Raw genomic sequence first — 15,809 nt, 5'->3', positions numbered from 1 at the left:
AAGGTCTTAGCCGCCAGCTTCCGAGGGTGTGCCCACCAAAGGGGTCTGGAAAAATTAAACTATTGACTCCCGGACCACAGCTCCACAGCACTGGGGCTTAGATGAATGACAGAGAGAGTGCTCAGTCGTTCGGGAAATAGGGCACTCAGTGGGGCTGAAAGTGTAACCAGATCCCTGGGGAACCGCCTCCGGTGAGCAGGACCTGGCTGGCTGGCAGGAGGAAGGGGAGGAGGGGCTGTAGAAGTGAAACGGCTCTGGACCAACAGGATTGAGAGACTGTCAACACATTGAGGGCAAAACTCAGCCCGGAGGGCACAGCTTTGCCTACGGGAAGAGAAGAAAATGGATCGCTAAGACCTAATTTTATTTCTTATTTTATCTTATTTTATTTTATTTTTTCTCTCCCTTTTCCCCTCTTTCTTTCCCCTTCCAAGTTTTATTGTTCTGTCCATTCTCCTCTATGCTATCTATCTCCCTCTCCTTCTTTCTTTTCAAGAACACTTTCCTTCCCCTTCCCCCCAACTTTCATCCCAAGCATTATGTCCTCCATTTCGTGTAACTGTCTAAATGCAAATAGGTGAATGTTTCGAGGCCGTCCATAGTGCTCCTAAATACCTAGCTACTACCAACACCCTGATCCAATCGACGGTTAATATCCCCCTTCAGTAGAGCAATCTTCTAAAGTAGCCAAGACATACTAACCCTTATACCTTCATAGCACCTAACCTAAAGTCCTAAGAACAAACAACAAATCACTATATGCATACAAAATCTGGAAGCCCTTTATAAATTGAATGAACCAGCTCTAAAGTATAATAAAGCCCAACATCTCTAGGCATAATCTCCCACCACAAAGGAGAGACAACAGAGATATACAAAGCCAAAACAAATGTATAGGAGAAAGCAGTTACAAAGCAGTCAAACAGAGCTGGAAAGTAACGTGAACAATGAAAAAACAAGGGAAAAAAGGATTACAGATAATGCAGGACAACTTAAATCTACAGGAGGACCTAGAAGCATCAGAAACATGGACAGGGAAGGAAATCAAGGCATACCTAACTCAGATGGAACGGAATTTTAGAGAAGACATGAGACAGCAAGTCCAAGCATTGAAAGTATATTTCGAAAACGAACTAAACAAACAAATTCAAACTGCAAGAACAAACTTTACCAGGAGATAGAGATCTTAAAAAAAAAAAAACCAAACAGTAATTTTAGAAATGCAAGAAACCATAAACCAGATTAAAAACTCTAACGAGAATATTACAAATAGACTAGATCAAGTAGAAGTCAGAACATCAGATGATGAAGACAAAGTTTATCAACTTGAAAAGAATATAGTCAACACAGAAAAGATTCTTAAATCCCATGAGCAATCTATCCAAGAGATATGGGACCTCATCAAAGAACCAAATTTGAGAGTCATTGGGATAGAAGGCACAGAGGTTAAAACCAAAGGAATGGACAACTTATTAAATGAAATAATCCTAGAAAACATCCCAGAGATGAAAGATGGAATGGATTGCCAAATCCTGGAAGCCTACAGGACCCCAAACATCCAAAACCGTAATAGACCAACTCCAAGACATATAATTATGAAGATAGCCAACATACAGAACAAGGAGAGAATATTAAAAGCTACGAGAGAAAGGAGGCAGATTACATTCAGGGGTAAACCAATTAGGTTAACGGCTGATTTTTCATCACAGACTTTGAAAGCGAGAATATCCTGGAACAATGTATTTCAAACGCTGAAAAATAATGGATTCCAACCAAGAATACGGTATCCAGCAAAATTAAGCTTCAGATTTGAAAAAGAAATTAAAATCTTTCATGATAAACAAAAGCTAAAAGAATTCGCAGCCAGAAAACCAGCACTGCAAAGCATTTTGGGCAAAATTCTACGAGAAGAGGAATGGAAAAACAGTGCCCAAAACTAACAGCGGGAGGTATCTCAGTAAAGAGGGAGGAAAATAACCAAAAAGTAAAAACTACCCAAACTAAAATAAATAAATAAATAAACATGACTGGAAGTACAAATCATATTTCAATTGTAACCTTAAATGTTAATGGACTAAACTGACCAATCAAGAGACACAAGCTAGTAACCTGGATCAAAAAAAAAAAAATCCAACAATATGCTGCCTTCAGAAGACTCATATGATAGGAAAAGACATACACAGGCTGAAGGTGAAAGGTTGGGAAAAATCATACCACTCACATGGCCCTCGGAAGCAAGCAGGAGTGGCCATACTCATATCGAATAAAATCAACTTCAAACCTAAGTTAATCAAAAGGGATAAAGAAGGACACTATATGCTGTTAAAAGGAACCATCCACCAACAAGACATAACAATTATCAATTTGTATGCACCAAACAATGGTGCGGCAATGTTCATAAAACAAACTCTCCTCAAGTTCAAGAGTCAAGTAGACCACAACACAATAATAATGGGTGACTTCAACACACCGCTCTCGCCATTAGACAGATCCTCCAGACAAAAGCTGAATAAAGAAACTAGAGAACTCAATGACACAATCAATAACCTAGACTTAACCGACATATATAGAATATATCAACCATCATCAAGTGGATACACATTCTCCTCAGCAGCACATGGATCTTACTCAAAGATAGATCATATATTATGCCATAGGGCAACTCTTAGTAAATATAAAGGCATGGAGATAATACCATGCACCATATCTGATCATAATGGAATGAAATTGGAAATCAATGATAAAAGAAGGAAGGAAAAAATCCTGCATCACATCAAAAATAAACAATATGTTACTGAATGATCAATGGGTTACAGAAGACATAAAGGAGGAAATCAAAAAATTCTTAGAGATAAACGACAATTCAGACACAACATACCGGAATCTATGGGACACAATGAAAGCAGTTTTAAGAGGGAAATTCATTTCCTGGAGTTCATTCCTCAAAAAAAGAAAAAACCAACAAATAAATGAACTCACACTACATCTCAAAACCCTAGAAAAGGAAGAGCAAAACAACAGCAAATATAGCAGAAGACAAGAAATAATTAAAATCAGAGCAGAAATCAACGAAATTGAAACAAAAAAACCATTGAAAAAATTGATAAAAGTAAAAGTTGGTTCTTTGAAAAAATAAATAAGATTGACAGACCCTTAGCCATGCTAACGAAGAGAAGAAGAGAGAGAACTCAAATTACTAACATAGGGGATGAAAAAAAGCAATATCACAACAGACACTATGGAAATATAGAAGATAATTAGAAAGTATTTTGAAACCCTATATTCTAATAAAATAGAAGACAGTGAAGATATCGATAAATTTCTTAAGTCATATGATCTGCCCAGATTGAGTCAGGAAGACACACACAATTTAAACAGACCAATAACAAAGGAAGAAATAGAAGAAGCCATCAAAAGACTACCAACCAAGAAAAGCCCTGGACCGGATGGGTATACAGCGGAGTTTCACAAAACCTTTAAAGAAGAATTAATACCAATACTTTTCAAGCTATTTCAAGAAATAGAAAAAGAAGGAGCTCTTCCAAATTCATTCTATGAGGCCAACATCACCCTGATCCCGAAAACAGACAAAGACACTTCAAAGAAAGAAAACTACAGACCAATATCTCTAATGAACATAGATGCAAAAATTCTCAATAAAATCCTGGCGAATCGAATACAAAAGCATATCAAAAAAAATGTGCACCATGATCAAGTAGGATTCCTCCCTGGGATGCAAGGTTGGTTCAATATACGGAAATTAATAAATGTTATTCACCACATCAATAGACTTAAAGATAAGAAACATATGATCATCTCGATAGATGCAGAAAAAGCATTCGACAAAATACAGCATCCCTTTATGTTCAAAACGCTAGAAAAACTAGGGATAACAGGAACTTACCTCAATATTATAAAAGCTATATATGCTAAGTCTCAGGCTAACATCATTCTAAATGGAGAAAAACTGAAGGCATTCCCGCTAAAATCTGGAACAAGACAGGGATGCCCTCTCTCACCACTTCTATTTAATTTAGTCCTTGAAATACTAGCCAGAGCAATTAGACAAACGAAATTACAGGCATAAAAATAGGAAAAGAAGAACTTAAAATATCACATGAAAAAATGCTCACCGTCTCTAGCAGTCAGAGAAATGCAAATCAAAACCACCCTAAGATACCATCTCACTCCAGTAAGATTGGCAGCCATTATTAAGTCAAACAACAATAAGTGCTGGCGAGGATGTGGGAAAAAGGGTACACTTGTACATTGCTGGTGGGACTGCAAATTGGTGCAGCCAATATGGAAATCAGTATGGAGATTCCTGGGAAAGCTGGGAATGGAACCACCATTTGACCCAGTATCGCCCTTCTCGGTCTATTCCCTGAGGACCTTAAAAGAGCATACTATAGGGATACTGCCACATCAATGATCATAGCAGCACAATTCACAATAGCTAGACTCTGGAATCAACCTAGATGCCCTTCAATAGATGAATGGATAAAAAAATGTGGCATTTATACACAATGGAGTATTACACAGCACTAAAAAACGACAAAATCATGGATTTTGCAGGGAAATGGATGGCATTAGAGCAGATTATGCTAAGTGAAGCTAGCCAATCCTTAAAAAACAAATGCCAAATGTCTTCTTTGATATAAAGAGAGCAACTAAGAAAAGAACAGGGAAGAAGAGCATGAGGAAAAGATTAACATTAAACAGAGACGAGTGGGGGGTAGAGAAAGGGAGAGAGAAGGGAAACTGTATGGAAATGGAAGGAGACCCTCATTGTTACACAAAATTACATATAAGAGTTTGTGAGGGGAAAGGGAAAAAAAACAAGGGAGAGAATTAAACAACAGCAGATGGGGTAGAGAGGGAAGATGAGAGGGAAGGGGAGGGGGGATAGTAGGGGATAGGAAAGGCAGCAGAATACAACAGTCATTAATATGGTATTATGTAAAAATGTGGATGTGTAACTGATGTGATTCTGCAACTTGTATTTGGGGCAAAAATGGGAGTTCATAACCCACTTGAATCAAATGTATGAAAGATGATATGTCATGAGCTTTGAAATGTTTTGAACAACCAATAAAAAAAAATAAAAAAAACAAAAACAAATTAGTCTTCATGTCAAAAAAGAGTTAAACAAGATAAAGAGGGAAATTGTGCATAATAAAATCTTCAATGTAGCACAATATAATAAGTATAAATATATGTACAAATAATATCTAATCAAAATATATGATGCAAAATTGACAGAAATTGAAAGTTGAAATAGCTCTACAGTATTCATTTATACACCTATGTTCATAGCATCATTACAATAGGTTAAACATGTAGGCATCACAAGTGTCCATCTTTGGATGAAGCTAAAAATAGAACATGGTAAATACTTACAACAGAATATCATTCAACTTTGAAAAGAAAGGAAACCTACCAGGTACTACAACATGAATGAACCTTGATGATATTAAAAATAATTCAGCCACAAAAAACAAACATATGATATAATTTGCATGAGGTACTTAGAGGATTCAAAATCATAGAGACAGAAAGTAAAAAGTTAGTTCCTGGGAACTGAGAAGATGATGAAAATATTACTTGAAGGGTACACAGCTTTGGTTTTATTATGTCTAGAGTTCTAGAGATGGATTGTATAGAAAGTTGTGCAATGGCATGGATATGTTTAAAACCACTGAACTCTATACTTAAAAATGGTTAAGATAGTAAAATGTGTTAAGTATTTTACCACCACCACAACAACAAAAATTGGAGGAAAACAGAAAAATAAATATGCTGGGGCCTCCTGTTACCAGATCTTCCAGTTAAATACCTCAGATATCCCAGAAGGAATCCTAAGTCCCATGTTGCTCTCATCTTCAAAATACACACTTCCTCCATACTGCAGACAGGTTCTTCTAGTCAGATGACCAAATGTATGTCTCTTAGCTTCTATCCCCAAACTATTATTTAAATGCAATCATAAAATATACAACCTTTTGGGATCTTTTTTTCATTCAGCATATTTCTCTGAAGATTCATCTAAATAGCTTTGTGTATGAATAATTTATCCTTTTTATTGCTGAGCAGCATCCAATAGATCTTATACCACAATGTGCTTAAGCTTTTACCACTGAATGATGTCTGGATTATTTTTGCAATTACAAATAAAGCTGCTGTGAACATTGTATATAGGTTTTGCATAAAAATGTTTCTATATATTCTTTAGAATAAATGCTCAGGAGTACAATTGGTAGAAGGAATGGTAGTTGGATGTTTTAATTTTTGTTTGTTTAATAATCTGTCAAGGTGTTTTCCATAATAGCTCACTATTTCACATTTTCACTACTGTAAAAGTAATCCAGTTTCTCTGATTTCTTTCAAACATTTCATGTTGTTTGTTTGCTTGTTTTTGTCATTCTGTTAGGTGTGTAATGATATCCCATAGTAGTTTTAATTTGTATATTCCTAATGACTAATGATGTTGAACTTCATTTAATGTACTTACTTGCTACTTATATATTCTCTTTGGTGAAATTCCTTTTCATGTCCTTTGCCAATTTTCTTTTCTTTCTTTCTTATTCTTTTCTTTCTTTCTTTCTTTTGTGGATATCAGGGATTGAATTCAGGGGCACTTGACCACTGAACCACATCCCCAGCGCTATTTTGTATTTTATTTAAAGACAGGGTCTCACTGAGTTGCTCAGCTCCATGCTTTTGCTAAAGCTGGCTTTGAACTCCTAATCCTCCTGCCTCCTCCTCCTCAGCCACTGGGATTATAGGCACAGGCCACCATACCCAGTCCTTTTTCCATTTTCTACTTTGATAGTTTGCTTTCTTCCTGTTAAGTTTTAAGAGTTCTTTATATATTGCAGATACTACTCTTTTATTGAACATATGGTTTTTTAAAAACTTTCTTATACCCCATGGGAACCTCAGTCCACAAAAGTCCCTGCCCATACAGGGACACTCACCTTGGCCCATACCCCTTGCATAAAGATAACCTGGGAAGTCTTCTTTCTTGGCTTTCTGAAATCATTTTTATACCTGCTTAAGAGGCCTGCCCTGCAAGAGAGACCTAAATTGTGTAACTAATAAAGCTTCTCATGTTCCATTTGTGTCATCATCATTCTAGACATGAGAGACAACTTCTGGATTGCAAAGGGATCTTTCTTCTCCTAACTTTATGTTTTTCTTTCCTTTTTTTTCCTTCCCTGTCATTCTAGAGATAAAACCAAGACAAGCAAGTATCCTATCACTGAGCTATACCCCCAGTGTAAACAATAATTTGTATGCCTTTTATTTATTTTCATTGTTTTTTTTTTTTTTTTTTTTTTTTTTTTTTTTTTTTTTTGCTTTTTTACTAGCTAGCACTTATAGCACTATAATGGGTAAAAGTAAGGAGAGCAGATACATTCATGATCATAAAGAACAAATATTTAGTCCTTCAACATCAAGTCCTTCACTTAATCATTCTTATAAAGATATTTTTTTCCAAAACATTTTCATTTTCAGGGATTTGAACTGAACTTATTTTGGGAGACAGTTTTTCAGACTATCACCACATTTGTAGGAGAAATTTTCTGTACTTTTAAATTGATTTTGCTTTTGTATTATAAGATTAATATTAGCTTAGTAAAATTAGTTGAGGAGTTTTTCATTATCATCAACTATCTGAAAAAGATTGTATTTAACTATTTTTAATTTTTTAAATGCTTTCTAAAATTCTTCAGTGAAATTATCTGAATTTGAAGATTTTTGGGGGGAAGTTTTAAAATTAAGAACACACATTTATGTTGTGTTAGTTATCGTGGCTTGTGGTTTTTAAGGAAATGTTTCACTTCAGCTTCCCAATTAAATTTATATGTATAGAGGTCTTTTTGGTAGTACTCTCTTTAGTCTTTTTATGTTTGACAGGTATGTAGCTATTTCTATTATTTCATTCCCAAACTGGAAATTTGCATCATCTCATTTATGGTGTGTGTGACCTTGCTAGAGGCTGGACAATTTTCTTAATTTAATCAATCTTTGTTTCATTAGTTTACTCTATTATTTTATTTTAAATTTCATTTTTCTTCTTTCTTTTATCATTTCCATCTTTCTGCTAGATTTGAATTTATATTGTTCTTTTTCAAGGTACCAGGGATAGTAGCTTAGATTAGATTGATAGCTTACTTTTACTAATGTTTTCATTTAGTGCTATAAATTTCCTTTTTCATTCTGCTTCAGTTGTGTAACACAAATTTTGATATGTGTTTTCATTTTTATTCAGTTTAATGTTTAGCGCTATTTCTCTTAAGATGTCCTCCATGACCTATGCATTATCTAGAAATGTATGTTTGTTTCCAAATGTCTGATGATTTTCATATTATTTTATTGTGCATTATTTTTAGCTGTATTCGTTTGTGGACAGAGAAGACATTCTTTATGATTTCAATTCTTGTGAGTTTGTTGATGTTTGTTTTATTACCCAGGATATAGTTTATCTAGGAATAAATTCCATGAGAAATTGAAAAGATTATACATTCTGTTGTTATTGAGTAAGTTGTTCTATAATACTGTACCCTGTTGGTTGATGGTGTGTTTTAATTCTTCTGTACTATTCTTGTTGATTTAACATCCACTAACTTTGGACAAGGATGGAAATTATGGCTTCCTACTCTTGGACACAACTCTGGCAGAAAGGACAGAGGGTGTCTTGTTAAAATCTGGTGAGCATGATGTCTGCATTTTCTCTTGACCTTTACTAGTATGAAAGCAGTTAGGGTCACAGTTTTGGCTTAGTATTTTGGGGACTACAGTACCATGGCTATGTGTTAGAAGTTTTCTGTATTTTCACTTTTCCATCTTCTTTATCCTCTCTCTAGATATGGCAAGATTTTGATAAGGTTACTTTTTGTGTATGTGTTTTTGTCTTCATTAATCAACGTTTCTGAAATGCCATCTTCAACATCCTGCCAGGGATAAATGGTACAAAAATCAATATCAATCAATCAATCAATCATTCATGGAACTCACCACCATATGTGACCTGAGATCCCCAGCCAGGCTCTCTTCTTTTTGCCACTCTTAAAATCTTATGTTTGTTTTATATGTACATTCTATGGCTTTTATTTTTTTATTAGCCAATTTGTTGTTTTGGCAAGTGAAGTAGCAGAAATGATATATGGTAGTTCAGAGATAAGAGTTCTAGAGCAACCAAGTGATTTCATTTGACTTTTGTCATAAGAAGGTGATTCATATCAAAACTATTCTTCCAGGATTCTAAGAAGTAAATCACATAGAACAGGATTGTAGCTTATCTACAGCTATCATATCAGGTAAAAGAAAATGTGATCCACAGAACAGTAGAGGACTTGCCCATTGATAGAATAGTCACTTCTATAATTTTATTAATTAGAGGAGGCAACATTCAGGCAATGATAGGTGGAGCTTTAGCCTTCATAATGGGAAGATGAAACCATCATGTGGAATTCATTATAGTTCATCACAGTTCTTTTTTTTAATAATAAATGATAATTAACTAAAAGTGATGTGGGAAAGTATATGGAAAATATGAAATATTTATCTCAAGGAATAAGAAAATGTCTCAAAAAAGTAGTAAGTAATACTATTTATATTACATACTTTATGATATGCAGAAAAAATAAAAGTGTCAAGTTGAGGTATGAAATCAAATATAAATGGAAACTAGCCTTCTCAGTTGTGAGCTGTCTTATGCATACCCCAAAGTGATAGGTGTCATTTTCTATTTAGAAATAGTGATTTTTCCAGGATTTTAATATCAGTGTGAGACAGGAAGAGAAAAATTAAGAATATATATTTTTTTCAGTGCTGGGGATAGAGTCCAGGGTTTTGTTCATGCCTGGCAAGTGTTCTACCACCAAATCACATCCCCTGTCAAAATTAAGAAGATTTTTGAGGGAGTAATTATAAGGAGAAACATTAGATTTAAAAATTGATATGGAAGAAACAAAAATCAGAATATTGTAACAGAATGATAGGACAATGGTGATTTTTCTTTTCACAATTGCTCACATAATTGAACAGAAATAGAAATATTATTGCTTATGTTTGCCTTTTCTTAAATCCTTTGAAGAATTAAGGATTAATAGTATTAATAGTTAAGTTACAGCAGAGGAAGCATTTTATAAAATCTGACATTCATGTCCCATAAAAACTTTCAACAAACTAGGAAGCAGAGGGATCTTTCTCAAGAAGATAAAGAACATCTTAAAACCTACAACTAACATCATACTTAATTGTGAAAGACTGAATGCTTCCCCTTAAGATCATAGACAAAAAAAGGATATCTACTTTACCAGTTCAATTCAAATTTGTACTGGAGGTTCGAGGCAGGCAATAAGATAAGAAGGAAAAGAGAAAGTGTGTTTATCCATATAAAATATGATTATTTGTTTATAAAATCCAGCAAAATCTAGAAAATAGCCACTAAAAATAATAAGCAAATTTAGCAAAGTGTTAGAATACAAGATTAGTATGTATATATATATATATATATATATATATATATATATATATGCATTTCATTTTAATACAAGGACAATCTGATATTTAATAAATATGTAATTCATAATAACATTGAACCATTTAATACACAGAGATATATATGACCAAAAATATACAAATTTTATATTCTGAAAATTATAATACATTGCCAAGAGAAGTTTAAAAAGATGATATACAAGTGAAAAAATGTACTGTTGTTATGAATTGAAAGACTCAACATTGTTATGTCAGTTTTCCCACAAATTATCTATAGAGTCTATAATCCTAACCAAAACCTGACAGATTATCTTTCATAGAAACTGACAAATTTATTTCTAAATGTATATGGAAAATACAAAGGACCAGGTATTTATGACAGCCATGAAAAATGACAAAGGTGAAGGACTAACACTCCTCAATCAAAGCTTATTATTTAGCTGTAATAATCAGAACAATGTGAAATTGATATAACAATGGTGATCAGAGGAAAAAAATATTCAGAAATAGACCAATTCATATACAAGCAAACAAATCTCATAAAAGCTATGAAATAAATTCAATAGACAGTCTTTTCAACAAATTTTAATCAGTTGTATACTCATATAAATTTTTTTAAAAAAATCCATATCCTGTGCCATATATAAAGATTAACGCTTTATGGACCACAGGTCTAAATGTAAAACCTAAAATTTAAAACTTCCATAAAAAAACATAGAGAAGTCAAGTGTGCAGGAATACACCTGTAGTCTCAGCGACTAAGAAAGTTGAGGGAGGAAAATTGCAAGTTCAAATCCAGCCTGAGCAACATAGCAAGGCCCTAAGCAACTTAGTAAGACCCTGTCTCAAAATAAAAAATAAAAATTAAAAAAAGTACTAAGGAAGTAGCTCCATAGAAGCAGCCCAGTACTGAAAGAAAGAAAGAAAAAAAAAAAGAAAAAGAAAGGAAGGAAAGAATAAATAAAACATAAATGAATGGTTTTGTGATTAAAAGTACAGTTTATTAAAAAAGAATGGATTTACAAACCATTTCCAAATTTTAATAATCTGCTATTTAAAAAGTACTAAGAAACAGAAAAGCAAGCTGTAGACGCAGAGCAAATATTTCCAAGTTGTATGTCTGATAAAGGACTTGCACTTAGAATACAAAAACATTAGGAACTTGATATTCAGGAAACAATTAATTCATCAGCAAAATGTACAAAAGGTTTAAACAGATATTTTAATGAAGAAGATACATGGGATAGCAAATAAGAACATGAAAAGATACTGGATAGCATTAGTCTTAGAAAAATCCAAATACAAAGCCAACTAGGGTATTAATGCACACATATTACAGCAGATGAAATCAAAATGTTGGAACCTGTGAAGACCATGTAATAAGGATGTGGATCACTGAAGTTCTCAAAACACCAGTGACCGAATGCAAAATGGTGCAACTGCTTTGGAAACATTTTTTTAGTTTCTTGTAAGGTTAAACACATGCTTACCAGAGAATCTGACATTCCACTCCTAAGTATTTGCCCAAGTAAACTGAAAGTATACGCTCATACAAAAGTTATCCACTAATGTTCACATGTTTTTCTTTGTAATAGTTAAAACCCACGAAGAACTCAACTGTCCATCAGCAAGTAAATGGTGACACCGCCAAACAATGTAATACTGCTCAGCAATAAACTGGAACAAACCGTTGATATCAGCACAAACATGGATAATCTAACAAAAGCATGCCAAGCAACATACACCATAAAGAAAAGAACATTTACATTTGTGTGATTCCTTTTATATGTTATTTTATAAAATACAAACTACAGATATTTCCTGGGGAATGTACATGAGGCATCGATAAGACCAAAAGAAAGCTATTATAAAAAGCTACCAGGAAACATCTAAAGGTACTGGATGTGTTATCTTAAATATGGTGAAAATACCTCAACTGAAATTTGTCAAATAACTAACATTATATGCAGTTTATTGTATGGCAAATACACCTTGATAAAGTTGATGCAAAACAAACCAAATAAAAGAGTTAAAGTCTAAATTGTCAAATAGAAGAAAAAAATCTTTTGAAGACCTGAACTTTTTATTACATCATTTAAATTCTATCACTTTGAAATCTTGGGTTCTTGCTCATTTTTAATTGCCTAAAAATGTTCCCTACAATCTATATTCATAAGAGCTTGCAGCACACTTAAAAATAATATGCAAACTAAATTATAGAAAGAACTTCATCATTTTGTCAATATCACAACATAAAACAGAAAATGCAAGCAGGTGGAAAAGGTGTTAATGGGTTTTTAAGAAAACACATGTATAAAAATAACCTCAAAGTTTTATTATTATCAAAATTATAGAAGTACAAACATTTATGCAACTATATCAGAGTGCAATATGGTCTTCATTTACATCTTAACAGTACTGAATGTGTTTATTCCCTAGTTTAGCCAGCCTGAGAGAATTTTCTGCCATTGTTTCTTTTCTTTTTTCACATTAATGTAATGTATGGAAATGTACACTTAGGATTTTTATGCTAACACCTAAAAGCTTTGCACATAAAACTATAATAACAATTTCCCTAAACTATAAACCATATAAGTCACATGACTCTCCTGAGATAGATGACCAGATAGCTGAGAGCTATCAGAGTACACTGTCAAAACCCTTCCTGGTAAACAGGTACAAGCCTGTGTTACTCTTTAATGTTAATTTTTGATACGACCATGACATTTCAGTGCTACAGGTAATGCTTAGTTGTAGATGTCACAGTCTTCTCCTTAGTATCATTTCACCTGGTATCTAAAAAATAATGACTCCCAAACTAAATATAATACAAACTCTCATCCATTTCAGTTAAAAAAAAACATTTTCCCTTATATGTTTACCAAATCTATTAATGTCAGAATTATCATGTTTACTCACTATCAGTAGAGCTTATTGTGTGCCAGGAATCGTTTCAAATGCTATGTAAGTAAAATTACTCTCAATACTTGTTAAATACACTACAAGACAGATAATAATGTTATTCCAATTTTAAGAGATACAAAAACTTTACTCAGGGAGGTTATTGTAAGGAGTTGCAGAGAGTGTAATTGTATTCCCTACACACTAATATGTTAAGACCTGTCTATACTTCAGAATGTGAATTTATTTGCAAATCAGATCCTTGTAGATCTCAATGGTTAAGATGAGGTCATACTTGAGTAGGGAATATCCTTAGTCCAATATGACAGCCACCCAAAGGGGAAATTTAGAGACAGTCAGGGAGAAGGCCACATGAAGATGAAGGCAGATGGTGTTAATGCATCAAAAGCCAAGGATCCCTAAAGACTACCAGGAAAACAATAAATACATAAATAAATAAGCAAGATAAAGGGGGAACAAGACATGAAGCAGATTCTCCCTCAATGTTCCCTCCATGTAATGAACTTATACTAACAACACTTTGATTGAGCCCAAAGAACTCTTTAAGACAACAAATTTCTTCTGGGAAAATCTTCCAGTTTCTAGTACTTTGCTGTTAACTCTAGAAACCAGTTCAAAAATGGAATCCAGAAATCTGACTCCAGAATATGTGCTGGCTGTTTCTAGAAAGTATATATTAATTACATAGCAACTCTGTGTCATAAAGGAAAACATTTCAGTTCTAAGAAGGGTACATAGAAATAAGTCAGAAGGAAGAAATTCTGGAGGCAGGAATGTTTTTATGTACTGCAGTACCAATTACAGGACATTCAAACATTTTGAATGAAGGAACAGCTAGAGGTTTCTTATGAGATAGAGTAGAATGAAGGACGGGGAGCCCCATGACAAGTAAGGACAATTACACTAAAAGAGAGAGAGAATTAACTTACAGAATCTCACTTATTTTTCAATGTTCCTAAAAATTTAGCTTTGCCTAAATCCTAGCATTACACGAGATTAAAAAAAAGTTGAAAAATATATTTTATTGCAAAACCAGGGTAAGTAGAATTATAGTAAATTGCTTCTGTCACAGAATAGCTCTCATAAATAACCTCAAGCATGGCTGATATAAAATTTCAGGCAGATTGACCTGAAAGGGTCAATGACATCCTCAAATATCTTACAACTAAAAAATAACTTGCTCTGAGAAATCTGATGTATCCAAAATTTTTTTAAAAAATCATTATTAACATTTAGCATTGCCTAAAAGAAATCTAAAAAAAAAGTATAATGCTTTTTGTTGGGTTTTGTTGTTTAGTTTTAGTAGAGAAGCTTTTTTATATTATTTCTGGAAGTGTTGGGATTTTTTCTTTTCAATATAAGCCAATATCTGAACAAATGTTTAGCACACATCTGGCAGCTACTTGGATAATGAATCTGTCTTGTTCCACAGCACCGAGTTCAGGAATGTTATCATAGGCAGCATTACTAGAGAGAGTAATGAGACATGATTAAGGGTGTTATTTCATGGATTATAATGTGCAAAATTTTAATTCCTATGATAATGATGTACTACTGATGGTCCAAGTCAGGTGGTCCCAGCACCTATCTGACTTAAGATACAAATGGAGTCCTATAGCCTTGTGCAATATGTAGGTAAGGCTGGCTCTACCAGGCCTTGTTCTCCTAGAAATTATTACATGACTTTTACTCACCAAGACTTCTTTGAAACTGTACATTTGTAGACAAGAATTTTGTAAGACAGGAAGCTCTGCTCTTTGCTGCTTTCTGTACTGTTTCATAGCCTGATTGCAAGACATGAGCATTCCTTTTATACTGTAAATCAAATGGAACACTCTTTCACAGTGTTACTTTTTTAAAAAAAATCAATGAGCTATAGATTTTTTACTTATGTATTTGAAATTCCTTGATAGTTATCCTATGATTACTGCTCTTTTAGAGTCCTAAAATGTTTTTATTCTGAGAAAATTTAAATTACTTCAAAATCAAATATCCACTTATATATCATTTTCTTCCTGGAAGCAAATAAAATTTATTAATTAATGTCATCAACTATGTTGATGATGTTCTTTATATTGGAAAATCAATTTTCTTGAAAAACAGGATAAATCAAATATAGAGGTTATTTTTTTATTCGTGGGTAACATGGTTGGAAGAACTAGCACAACATCATACATTCTTCTCCCCTGTAAAATTGCTAAGCTTGTGCTTCCAAAACAAAATAGTAGAGCAGGTACAGAATAAATATTTCCATTCTGAAAGGGAGAAATAGGCAAGAAGAGATAAATCCAAATAGATAAGTCCAAAACTCAATAGGAAAGTAACATTGTCACTGAGTCCTGCACAACAAGGGATCAGATAATCATACAGAGGTGTGA

The sequence above is a fragment of the Marmota flaviventris genome, chromosome 10 (assembly GCF_047511675.1).
Source record: "Marmota flaviventris isolate mMarFla1 chromosome 10, mMarFla1.hap1, whole genome shotgun sequence".
Taxonomy (NCBI): Eukaryota; Metazoa; Chordata; class Mammalia; order Rodentia; family Sciuridae; genus Marmota; species Marmota flaviventris.
This window is presented reverse-complemented; position numbering follows the sequence as displayed.